Below are 14014 nucleotides of genomic sequence, written 5' to 3'. Positions count from 1 at the left end.
GCAGATATTACTGTTTTTGTACTGTTTATATCTGGATATATGTGGATGGGCCTCAAAAAATAATAATAATAATGGGTACCACTTTAAAATAAGACTACCTTTATAAAGGGTTTATAAATGGTTTAGTTTATTAATGGTTACTAATTAGGTTGATGCCTTAGAAAACATTAATAATCAGTTATAACACATACGTAGAAATGTATGTAGACCTGTTGTTTGCCAAATAGTGAACCCACAGCCACATAACTGATTATTAATGATTTTTAAGGCATTTACAACCTAATTAGTAACCACTAATAAACTAATTGTAAACCATTTATAAACCCTTTATAAAGGTAGTCTTATTTTAAAGTGGTACCTAATAATGTATTTTAATAACTCTTCTGAAAACTCAAATTAATCCAATTAATTAAGAGTTTACTAATATATTACACATTTTAGCTGTAAAAAAGATAATGCAACAACAGTGGAGCCAGGACTGGGAGGTTAATCAAATTAATTTGATTAATCGAATTACTGTTTTAATGCAATGCTCAAAATGAGATAATGGAGATTGTACATATTTACATATAGTAGCTGCATATGGAAACTCAGTAGATATTAACTTGCTTCTGTTAAAAACCTGTAAAGAATGTCACAGTGAATTTCATATTTTACACTTGCTTAATGTAAATACAACAAGGAGGTTATGTTTGCACTATGTTCAAAAGAAACGCTGCTTGAAGGGATGAAGGGGCTGCCTACTATTCCTAAAAACAAGAACAATAAATAAATAAAACAAAATAATTAATTAGATGTAAAGGAAACAATAGCTAGTGCATCACTTTAAATTAAGCTGTTTGTTTACATATAAAAAAGTTGTTATTTAAAGGCTAAATCTCCCAATCCTAAGTGAAGCCCTAATGATCAATCCTATAATTAAACAAATTTTATTTAAATCAAATAAATAAGTAGTGGGAAAATTGTTATATCAGAAACATTTGATATAGTCCTGCAGTACAGTCCTGCCTGTCTGTGTGCTAGTCTGAATAATCCAAAACATTGCATAGTTGTAATGTTAGCGTTAGCACCATTATAAAGGAAATGGAAGAGCAAGGTTATTACAAGAGGAATAATAATAATAATAATAATAATAATAATAATAATAATAATAATAATAATAATAATAGTAGTATTATTAATAATGAATACTATACATTAAATGACCAGAATGAGGGAATAACATTCAGAAAACATGTAACGATTGGAAGATAGCATTTTTCCATTGCAGCTGCATGTCACAACTATGGTTCTGTAATATCTATAATATATCTGCATTGAACAAAAATGCATTATTTTCAGTTGGCAAATATGCAGCTGAAACAGGGAGCATAATGCATCCCAAATATTTTTTATATTCTAATATAACATTATAATCAATTTAGCTTATAGAAAAATGTGTGTGTTCATAGTGCACTATAGGACCCCTTCTACAGAAGAATTATAACCCTAGTATCTCTACTTCTACTTGAGCAATGAATGTGAATATTTTTGACACCTTTGCTTTGGTTTTCTAGGTGTTGGAGCACATCGTAGACCAGTGCAAAGAGTTTGATGATGACACTGTCCAACCTTCCACTCCATCATCTCGTACTGGGATGCTGTTTTAGGAATCCTCCAGAATAAAGGCTTCGATATCCAGTTCTGTCAGTTCTGTCAGAGTGGATGAACTATACAAAACAATTGAAAGGGAGAAAGAGATGGTCAACACAGTCTACACAGAAAACGAGTCTTTAGTTGGCCCCCTGTGTGGCTGTGGGGCTCAAAGAGATGTTTGCGCCGACATGACTGCTAGATTTAGCCTTGATTTCCACCAAGAAAGAACTGTCTTTGGGTTTAAAAGCAAAAAATCAGGTGCATAACCCTGTCATCAACCACTTCATCCAGAAGAACAGAAGGATGGGCTTCGAGGACTTCGCCCTGCTGATGTAAGGGTAAGTTATTTAACATTGTTTAGGCCGCTGTGCCAGCTGGTTTGATTCTGTCTGTGCTGCTGATGCTGTTTGTGTGATTTGAGCGTACATTTGAGAAAACTGGCATTATGAAACATTACTGGTCATTTTTCTGATATTATTATTATTATTATTATGTATAACGGTAGTGGCTGTTTCTGTGTATGAGCTGGTGTTCATTTTGAGTGGTTGTGATTCATTTGTTTGAAGCCCCCAGAGCACTGTCTTTATATTCCTCTGAAGCTTAAACTGAGCTTGCATGATGTTTATTTTCAAACTTTATTTGCTTAAGAAATGACCTGTTTTGTACAGGTAGTATCACTCTGCTGTTTACTTGTTGCATTTATAAAGCTGCACATTCATTTCAGTTTTTTTGGGGCACAGGGGGTCGTAATGATGGTGATCAGTGACATCTAGCTAGAACTGTCCATGCTAACAAACAGGAAATTCTGGCTCATTGGAGTCTCTTCAATGTGACACCCACTGCTAGGCCTCATCCATACACATCGCAAATAGCAAAAATCATTCAGGCCATTTCCGGGCCCAGTTTAAATTTAAATCCGATTCTAGCCCAAATGCTTGGTCCACATCTGGGCACAACCGGTTGCAGAAAATAATATAATAGTCAGCCCAAGCAGCATTCACCAACACTCTGGTTGCAGAGTATAATACGACAATCAGCCCGAGCAGCATGTGCCAACACTCCAGTTGAAGAGTATAATACGACAGTCTATTCTAACTGCATGTTCCAACATTTCGGTTGCAGAGTATAATATGACAATTAGCTCGACTGCTGGTTTTGCCAACACTCCGGTTGCCAAATATAATATGCCAATCAACATGTGCCGATTTTGCCAACACCCCACCCCAGTTGGCAAGTATAATATGTAAATCTGTCTTAGCCGCATGAACCAACATCCCAGTTAACGAGTACAGTATGACAATTGGCCCAAGCCACATGTACCAACTCCCTGGTTGCCAAGTATAATAGGTGAATCGTCCTGAGCCGCATGTGCCGACACTCCAGTTGCAGAGTATAATACAAGAATTGTTCTGAGCCGCATGCGCCAACACCCTGGGTGCTGAGTGTAATAGAACAACCATCTCAAAACACATGTGCTAACTAGCCTGGTTGCTGGGTATAATATGGGAATTGGTGCATGCCAATTTCGCCAATTCTTTGGTTGAGCAGTATTAACCACATTTGCCCCAATTCCGCCTGGCTGATGCCAAGTCTCAGCTGATGCTGCAATACATCACCCGAGCTTGGGCAGTTTTTTTTTCCTGCTAGCTGGGGTGTGAACATGTGTTTGCCAAGGTGGCAAAGTACAGGCTGAATGTTTTTTTATTTCACATATCTAGCATTTTATTACACATTAAGGTATTGTTCAAGGATTTGTTTGTTTATCTAAGTTTCTTGCATCTACAGTGGTCAGTACACGGCCTTCTGTTCTGCCTCAGGCCTTTCAATCTGAGCCCCCCCCCATCTCCCCACCCTTCATTGCCTCTGGTACAGTCAGAGGCCTCTGTTCCCAGTGGCCCAGTAAGTAATCCATCCCTGAACAAACTGATCTGGACCCAGATTCTGAAATTGTTTCAGCATGCTGCTTGGCATCAAGCCTCTGTTTCTTGTTCTGTGTCCAATAGCATTAAAAGAGCATCTTCATGCAGTGAGTAGCTTTTAATTACATGCCTCTGGTTTACTCTGATATTTGATCCCGAATGCAGTTTGGCACCGTCTGGATTCGTGAATCACACAAGCCCAAGAGCAGTGTAACTCGCTCGAAACTCAGTCAGAGCTCTATCTTGATCTGGAGAGAAACACACTGACAGTTTGTACTCTCTCATTTGCCAAGATCTGAGCCAAAGAGAGCCCTGAGATTCATCGGAAAGGTCGGATGGGTTGCCAAATGAGAGGCATTAGTCAGCCTTGGCCTGAGAGAGAGAGAGCGCCGAGACATTAGGAGAGGGAGGGCCTTTTCTCGGCTGGTCTAATTGGAATGAGCTCACGACTGTTAGCTGTAGCCCCACTGCTCGGCTACGTGTCAATTTTCGCAAAGGCCACTGGGTCCGGCTTTGTGAGTGGAGGGTAATTCTTCAGCTTAACCTTTTCTCTTTGTAACTGGAGACACATACACAAACACACAAAAGCACACACACAGATATACAAACCAGTTTCAATCAACAATTAAACTTACGTGCTGGAATTAATTGTGGCTCCTAATTTATGCTGCCAACCTTTAGGAATGACAAAGAGATCCACATGAGAGAGAATGGAAACATCTGAGCGATACCTAAAGAGACTGTAAACAGTTTAAGAGACCAAAGCTGTGATCAAAAGTGATATAGAATACATTTTATTGGTTTAACTCTGCTCTCAGGCTTTTTAATCTAATCTACCACATCTGTAACATATTGTAGGTTACCACACACACAGTCAATTGAGTATGTTAACTGCTATAACATTTATTCAACCTGTATTTCTAAGGCAATAGAAAAAGACACTGATTTAAACAATGTTGGGCACGTTACTTTGAAAAAGTAATTAGTTATAGTTACTCGTTACTTCTCGAAAAAAGTAACTGAGTTACTAACGGAGTTACTCCACTATAAAAGTAATTAGTTACCAGTAACTTACTTTTTATTATTCGCCCGTCAAAAAAAGGAAATCAATTATGCATTTACTATTATTATTATTAGAAAAAACGAAAATAAACCCAAAATGTTGACAAAAATATAATCTAACGAATTTCAAAAAAACAAAACAAAATTCTCCACAGAACCAAAGAAAATTACTAAAACTTGTAATACTGAAAAAAAACGGAAAAAAAATGAAAAACGCGTCTGGGGATGAAATTAAACAAACCAAGCCACACTCAAAGGAAATATGTATATATAAACAAAACAAAATAATGGACAAAACAACAATTTAATGCCCGTTAAAATGGTATTAATATAACAGCTTCACCAAAAGAGAATAGAGCTTAGATCGGCCCAAAAAATCCGACCCGACCCAGCCGGAGCCCGTGCGTTCTGCCCAAGCCTGAACCATGAACTGTCATTATGAGCCGGACCCGATCCGCCCCATAAACTGCCTGTTTTTGGGCTGATTGAATGAGCGAAATATAATCAGAATTATGTTAATTAACACTGTAACATAAAAGCATAGAACTATTATTTAATTTAAATGTTTTTAAGAACAGCTACACACAATGCTGCAAGTCAAACGCGGAGGCGTTCACGTGCGCCCAGAGCTACGTGATTACATTTTTCATTATTATTATAGTTTAATTTTATTTTGTTTTTATTTTTTCTGTTCAGTAAGTTTTTAGGGTGGGCTTGCTAGCGCGAGCGCTTTACACAAGAACTAAAGGACCACGAGGTGCCGCGCGCTCGGTACAACACAAAAACCGGAGCAGCTAAAAAGAGTTTAACGTCCTTAATTCGGAACTTGGGCTGTCCACGGCAATCACTGAATTAATTAGAGCGCGCAAATCGTCACAATTGTGCCTCACTTCACCACGCCAAACCACAGGCACAGCGGCCAGAAGCTCAAGTTCACCGGACAGAGGAGGGGTTAACCAGGGCAAAGCGAAGTAAAAAAAAGTGCGGCTAAAGTAACGTGCAGTAACGGGGTGTCGGAAATGGTAACGGCGTTATAGTTACAGTCAGAGTAATTAGTTAGATTACTCGTTACTGAAAAAAAGTAACGGCGTTAGTAACGTAGGTTTAACGCCGTTACTCCCAACACTGGATTTAAAACACATGTATTTACTTACAGTAGAAGGTTGTGGGCAGGTGAAGTACCATAGAGGTATAAAACTCAATTGACTGTAGACACAGGTGTTCCAGAGGCTTCCATCCCAGTTCATGGCAGACCCCTGTCTTGGTGTTTTAGTAGGCACTGACCAGAGATGTATAGTAGGGAAGTATAATAACTATTTTACTGCTGTATGTTAGTACTAAAATGCTGTATCTGTATCTACTGGGGTATTATATTTTTCTCTTACTTCCTTTTTTGCTTCACTACATATTTTAGATGAGTTTAATACTTTTTCTGTCATAAATTGTTTATGTGCTGTATTGTTCCTCGTTACAATTAAAAAAAATGTTAGAAATAATTCCAAACACACATTATCACTAAAGCCAGAGCAGTAGACACTCTGGACTGTCACCAGGTTTGATGAAGCTCTTCAACACTCTGAGTGAATCAAGCGATCAAGCTGGTCTTATAAGATTCCCCTACTTTCTGTAATAACTACAGAACACAGTACTGTACTTTTACTGCATTTTACAATAAATTACTTGCAATACTTTAGTACTTCTACTTAAGTGTAGTGCTTAAAAAAAACACTTCCACTTCTACTCAAGTCACTGTTTTAATAGAGCACTTTTACTAAAGTTTGGTTTTCCTTATACATTTATGTTCTCAGCCATCTGGACCAATACATTGTCTCAGCTCAGGGAAACCATTTTGCGCTTAATTGTCTTTGGACTTGTATTCTGTGTTGGACAATCCCATGAGTGCTGTCAAACAAACAAACTTTGTATATGTGCAAAAAAAGGCTTCCAACTGCAGTCAGTCATGATCACTTGCAGGAAGTTAAGATAGCCAATGGCATTGGCAAGTTGGAGAAATTTTGAAACTTTCAACATCACACAAATACAAATTTAATTAGAAATGGATATCCCACTTAAGAGTGCATCACTTAGCACTTTACAGTGAATATACTTACCAGATACCAGAACAGAACTAACAAACACTGCCAACCACACAAAACACCCAATAATGCAGACCACATTTAGTCACGACCAAATGTACAACAGCAAAATTCCAAAAATCTAAAGGGATCACATCCAAAATTGAGTTTTTAGCACTGGATATGCATCTCTTTTCAACTATTTTTTCACATTTATCCACAATTCACAGCTGTAGCTTGGAGCTTGAAAGCTTTTTAAATGTGGTAGATTCCAAAAAGTAAACGTTTTATCTTGAGAGATACAGAACATAAGAGAAGCCCTGCACGATTATGCATTACCAAGTTTGCCTGTAAAAGTTAATATTGCAACTTATTCTCCCTCGATTGGTATCAAACTTAAAAAAGGATTGGCAATCAGTGTATGTAAAATTTTGATTTACAAAACTTTTTCACCCAATTCTTGTTTGTGTTCTATATGAGTTTTAAGTTGACTTATTCTTCCCAACAAAAATAACATCTTAAACAATACCCAATAATATGTGTTTTCAGTTCTGGCAAATTCCAAATAAAAATATTGTCATTCAGAGCATTTATTTGCAGAAAAAGAGAAATGGCTGAAATAACAAAAACGATACTCGAAGTTCATAATTATAAAGTTTTAAGAGTAAAGAAATCAATATTGTGTGGAATAATCCTGGTTTTTAATCACAGTTTTCATGCATCTTGGCATGTTCTCCTCCACCAGTCTAACACACTGCTTTTTTTTGGATAACTTTATACCACTCTTGGTGTAAAAATTCAAGCAGTTCAGCTTGGGTTGATGGCTTGTGATCATCCATCTTTCACTTGATTATTATATTCCAGAGGTTTTCAATTTGATTAAATCAAAGAAACTCAAAGCTCAAATTTTTAAGTGGTCTCTTATTTTTTTTCAAAGCTGTATATGCAAAATAGGACTATGTATTTCAATACCATACATGGAACATTACCGTCTAGTAGTACGTCACCAGCTTTAACACACAGAAACGGATTGTTAAAAGCTTTTTCTCTAGGAAAAAGTTCTCATACTTTGTAGCTCCATACAATAACAACTCCGCCCTTCATACTCCACCCCCCACACGTCTATACGCTAATTCTCCCAATCTCCAGAGTCCAGACTGGACGTCCTATTTCCTGAGGGTCCTTAAACCGGATTAGGATTAGGGCGACATCCGGAGAGTTTCACTCCCTCACAGAGCAGAGGCGGATACTACGCCTCTTAATTTCATTATTCTGCTGATCCTCTGCTCAGGCCTCTGTTCACTGTACACAAGGGATAATACAAGCCCCAATCATCTGAGCATTCATGTGGTCAACTGGATCTGGATTTACAGTATCCAGAGGAAACTGGTACCATACAGTTTGGGTTGCCCTGTGCCTGAAAGTCAACACCTCATATCTATCTCATATAGAGCATGAAATGCAAAGCTTTCTGTTTCATGCAAATAATTTTAAAAGCCTCAGGGAAATGACCAATAGTCCAACTTTATGGCATCACAGCAGCAAACGGATCAGTTAATAGGGCTTTATTATGACATAAAATGCAATACAGTAGCATGGTATGACATCCCCTATTTTATTTTGGTAACACTTTACTTGGATGGACCATTTAATGATGCTCAACTGATATTCAACTAACATATAACTGCATGTCTATTAAACACAATTGAACTAAAAGGTGAAAGTAAATGATTCTCTATTGAATGTAACCCTACATCCAACTCCAACCCAAACTCTAATTTTAATATTTTAGAATTGGGTTTAGAGTTAGATTTAAAGTTTAGGTTATGGTTAGGGTTAGGTGTAGGGTAAGATTTTAGGTTTGATTAAGGGTTAAGGTTATGGTTAGGTGTAGTGTTAGATTTTAGGGTTGATTAAGGGTTAAGGTTAGGGTTAGGTGTAGTGTTAGATTTTATGGTTGTATAATGGTTAAGGTTAGGGTTAGGTGTAGTGTTAGATTATATGGTTGTATAATGGTTAAGGTTAGGGTTAGGTGTAGTGTTAGATTTTAGGGTTGATTAAGGGTTAAGGTTAGGGTTAGGTGTAGTGTTAGATTTTAGGGTTGATTAAGGGTTAAGGTTAGGATTAGGTGTAGTGTTAGATTATATGGTTGATTAAGGGTTAAGGTTAGGGTTAGGTGTAGGGTTAGATTTTAGGGTTGATTAAGGGTTAAGGTTAGGGTTAGGTGTAGTGTTAGATTTTAGGGTTGATTAAGGGTTAAGGTTAGGTGTAGGGTTATGTTCTATTTTGAATCTTTTACAACATATGGTTCAATATATGGTTAAGCTGCATTTAATTGACATTCTGTTGACTGTTAATTGAATGTCAGTTAAGCATCAACAGGGCCATCAAATGGACCATCCAAGTGTTTTTGGTCTCAGATGGCAGTACAGAATGTTAGTTACATTTTTGGTAGACCTCAACCAATTGGCAATACATTTACCCACATTATACAACATTTAAAGAGCAGTTATATTGATACTGATGCAGTTTGGCAGATTGTGAAGAACACCCTACACTAAGTATAGAACACATCTGCATCATTATGCAAGAATTGGTATTTTGTTCTTTGGGGCTTCCTCTACAGTCAGGAAAGGTAATTCACACTTTGAGCCACCTGTAAAGGACACATGCATTTCTGGACAAGCTGAGAGATACTGTCAGATACTGATAATCTAGTATCTAGACTGATAATCTAGTAATCTAGAATGCAAACTTTTACACAAATATGACCTGTTCTTATCAGCATTATTAGACATGTGACAAATGAGGAAACCAGCCACTGGTTGAAATATAAATGGGATTTCTTGTAGCGATCCTCATGCTGTCTTAAAGGATAAATCTCTAGACTAGCCTGAAAGATGTGAATTTCAATTGAACTTTTACAGTCAATATAAATGAGAACACACTATATTCTTCCAATAAACCATTAATTAGGGAGAGAATGAAATGTTTCAGGAACTGTTCCCTCTTGATGAAAGGAGCTGGAAGTGAAATTATTCAGTGTGTCCACTGCATATATTCTGCTTCATATATTATTGCCGCCACTGCTTCAGATTTTTATGAAACATCATTCATTTTAAATGATGGACACAGGAAGTGGAGACGTGATAATTCCCAACCCAGTCTATATATCTCTACAGAAAAAAGGGAGAATAAAAGAAAGGAAGGGAGAGAAGAGAAAAATAAGAAGATAAAACAGACTAAAACTCCTAATTGATCCAGGCACTTGCTCCAGGACAGTTTTGCTGCATTGACGTGGTGTCGGTGCTATCTGAAAAACTAGCTTTCCACTATGAAGCACAGCAGAAACACCCTCTGAAGTAGAAACATGAAGTCGGGTCAAATGTTTAATGCAGCACAAACTGACCAAATTAGGAAGTAAAAACAGTAAACTATCAAATAGTAATGCATGTATTTTACATTAATTATTATAATATTAATTTCCTACTCAAACCAAATGAATGTGACCAAGTCAGGTGAACAAGTTTCACCTTAAAGAAACATACTGCCCGTCAATCACTTAAAAGTGCAGTAAGGTCATCTGAGAACAGCATACCATCAAATAACAATAATAAAAAAAAAATCAATGATAAACTCTTGAAAACAAAAAAACTTTAATTAATAACATTTCTTTATTTTTCCACATTGTAGGATGAGGCAGGACCATGCATTGTTCTTGGAACAATCAGCAAGCTGATTGGCTCTTTTAGGGTGGAACTTTAACTGCAAAGAGATGCTGGTTTAAACACTAAGAAAATTAAGGTAATAAAGTCTCTGTGTCTTTGTGGTGATGTCATCAGAATCTAGAAGAAATTGTAATGTTAAATTTCGCTCAACATAAAAAAAATGACCACTGGAAACGATGGGTCTGTCTAGCCAGTAGTTCACAACCACTGCTATACCAGCACAATAAAGAAAAAAAACCATACAACTTACATGTCTTTCATAAACTTTACGAAGGATGTGTGCTGTTCCAGTTATAACATTTTAAATGTACGTATTAATTGTCATGGACAAGTCTTCTGATTTGGGGAAATTATGAAAAAACTGTGTAAGAATTATGAGAAAACATTAGTGTGGAATTTTAAGAAATATTAAATGTAATAAAATGTAACAAAACACAGATAGAGATATAAATACAAACCAGTACATCTATCAATCACTAATTGTAATTATACTTAATCATGTCCGGACTTTGATGTAATTTAAGCCAAATCATTGTTTCAGCAAGTTACTTTTTATGATGTGAAAAAACAAACAACAAACAAGCAAGTGTTGTCCATGCAAAGAGTTTATTAATGAATACTTTGCTGTAATGTACAAAGAAAGCACTTTCCCAACATTGTGTCTAAAACTGATTGCTTCAAATACGCTCCTATATAATAAACACTTCCCTTCTTTAAAATACTTTAAAAATAATATTCTGAATTTAAATATCTGTCAAAGCTTTCTTTTCGGAAGATACAAATATGCATTATGAAATATAATGATATTTTTGTAGTATATAGTACCAAATGCAATTATATGCAAAACCTCAGTCCCCAGTTTCACCCATGATAACTGTAACTCATGCGGAAAGGGAACACACATTAATACCAACTTGTACAAAAACAGACGTACACAGTTTCTGTATGAAAATAGAAAAGAATATTAACTGAAACGTACTGTTGGCAACACTGTAGCTGTTAATGTTGCACAGCCTCTTACAAAGGCTTACAGAGAAACTATACACTGATGACAGTGACCATTTAACAGTAAATAACAGGATTATGATTATTTCTGTGTGATTTGCTTTTAAGAAGTGTTTTTTATAATAATACTCTTTATGGGTCATGGCCTAAGTCACCTTATGACATATTAAATCATATATGCAACATCATATCATATTGATATTCTCATATTACTGGAATTCACATACATTTGCCCACATTGCACAGCATTTACAAGCAGCTACACTGATACTGATAGTGCTATAATACGTATTAATGGCTGATGTTGTTTGGCAGAAATGTCATGAATATACCCTACACTCTAAAGGTGCTTTAAATTAGCAATGCAGTAGAAGAACCACTTCTGGTTCCATACTGAACAATGTTTGTAAAAGGTAGAGCTGGACGATACAGCCGAGACTTAGATCACAATATATTGATATAATTTTGATATCAAGCCTCAAACCAAACAAAATAAATGGGCCAATTTACGTAAAAAGCCCCGCAATGAACGTCAGTCAGTTATCTAACAAATAATAAAAAATATCCTATCATGATATATTGAATTATTGTCCAGCCCTTGTATTAGTCTAGGTTCACACATCACGTAAAAGTGGTCCAAATTCAAACGTTATTAAATTTTTTTTTACAGAGTTTTCTGTGTGGCAGTATTAACGCCAAAAGCCACTATCAATCTGATATTGTCAATTCTGATTTGGGCCTCTTTTATTTGTGGTACTAAAATCTGATACAAGTCTGATATGCAGCAATGGAAATAGCAATAGTCTGAACAAGATTTGAATTTATGTGCCTTTCATTAAAGAAATGGACGTGAGGAAAATTAAAAAATGAAAGACAGCATTGAGTAAGGGATTCAGTGTCAGGATGACGAGGTAACATACTTTTATTTTTACTTTTAATTTAATTTAACATTAATTTTAATTTAAAGAAATGTGTAAAACAGTAGCATAATACAGCCACAAGAAGGCGCTGCTGAAAATTCAAAGAAAAATCTAAAACTATAAATGTTTAGGACACAGCAATGCCACTAAAAATAGGTGTAAGGAGAAGTACAAAATAGACAACACCAGTGATGAATGTTTTTTAGTGCTGGATTATTAAAGTAACACATTTCAAATATTTAAATGTAATTATAGTTTGAAGAAATTTCTAAAGTGCACAATGAGCCCACAAGATCTTTTTACAGTGAGCTTGATTTAATTCTCTGTATTAATTCTAGTCGTCAGACACTGATCTCCCTGATGTGATGCTGATGTGATGCTGGCAAAGATGAAACCAAATCTTCACGTGAAGCACTGCTCCTTCAGTTTAGAAGCAAAAACAAATGTCGGATATAGTGGAAGTAGATTGGGAAAATTGGATTTGGGCCAGTTTTACCTGCTGTGTGAACATAGACAACTTTATTACAAATACAGTTCTTTAGAAAACCAAAAGTGGTTACTCAATGACAACACTCATATATTCACCATTTGAACCATTTAAAGACAAAGTGGTACAAACGAGAAGCTCTAACTTGATGTCATCATGATGACCCGAACAAGATAAAGACAGCACAACATATAAGATATTTCGTCAATTCTGCATCAAAAGGCACACCGACGCCACCTGAAAACCCCACTCACTGCACAGACTCCGCAGGAAACACCACATACTCACACACGACATACGCAAAGTGATTGCAATCAAGCTAATTAAATTACACGGTTAATTCTCAAGTACTGCTTAAAATACAATATTTTCTTTTTTACAGTCTGAGGATTGCTTGGTAAAAAATAAATACACATTCGTTTTGCATGTGTGGCACGATGAGCGATGTGTTTATGTGATTCTGCTGGCTACTGTCGTTAATCATAAGCCCTGTATTGCATATAAGATATTGATGCATATGAGTCAGAGCAGAGAAAAACATCTTAAATCACTGGATATGAAAAATGACGGATACGGGTCCAGAGTTATGTACAGAATAACACTGGGGACTGACGGGCTTAATGAAACCTTGGTATTACCAGGTACATCAGTGTCATACAGGACAGGAGTCACTGAAGCTTAGAAATTGCAATCAGCCACAGTGTTAACACAACCTCCATGTTTTTACACTCATTATACTTATATTATTGTACATCAGCTCCACTGACCCTTTAGGAGCAGTTTGTATTTTTTTTTTATTTAATGATAGATTATTATATTTAATTATAGCTTCACTTAATAATTCCAGATCAGTAACAGGAATCAACCCACATTTAAAACCCGTTTTGAAAATAGAGGTAAAAACTAGACAAAACTAAAGCTTTGGAGGACATGCACTGTTTGATTTGTACTGATTTTAAAATGAAGTTTAGGAAAGAGACATTTTTATGATTCTATTCATTAGATTTTGACAGTTGCAGATTGACTATTTTTTATTTGATCTATTTTTCTATACTTTCTATGACAATTACAAGTATGATTTTCAGTAACGTTCCTCATTAAACATAAAATCTTTTAATGTAATGCTGGAATAGAAATCCTTAAGATTTAGTGTTGTAATGTCAGGCAGAAAATTGACAAAAAT

General features: G+C 36.0%; 1 long non-coding RNA gene across 5 annotated transcripts in view; it reads left to right on the top strand.

Moving 5' to 3' along the window:
- LOC125781294 (uncharacterized) overlaps positions 1-9071 on the top strand; it is a 488206-nt gene extending 479135 nt beyond the window's left edge. For 2 of the 5 annotated variants that reach the window (XR_007424515.1, XR_007424514.1), the window contains 3 exons: positions 8580-8627; positions 8724-8808; positions 8905-9071. This is a non-coding gene — a long non-coding RNA (uncharacterized LOC125781294). Of the gene's footprint in view, positions 1-8579; positions 8628-8723; positions 8809-8856 lie in introns of all 5 variants that reach the window. The other 3 variants (XR_007424512.1, XR_007424513.1, XR_007424516.1) reach the window with 2 other exon arrangements.
- Positions 9072-14014: the final 4943 nt, after the last annotated feature.

Source organism: Astyanax mexicanus, chromosome 15 (genome assembly GCF_023375975.1).
Source record: "Astyanax mexicanus isolate ESR-SI-001 chromosome 15, AstMex3_surface, whole genome shotgun sequence".
Classification (NCBI taxonomy): Eukaryota; Metazoa; Chordata; class Actinopteri; order Characiformes; family Acestrorhamphidae; genus Astyanax; species Astyanax mexicanus.
The sequence above is the reverse complement of the archived record's forward strand: the minus strand, read 5'-3'. Positions and strand labels throughout refer to the sequence as shown.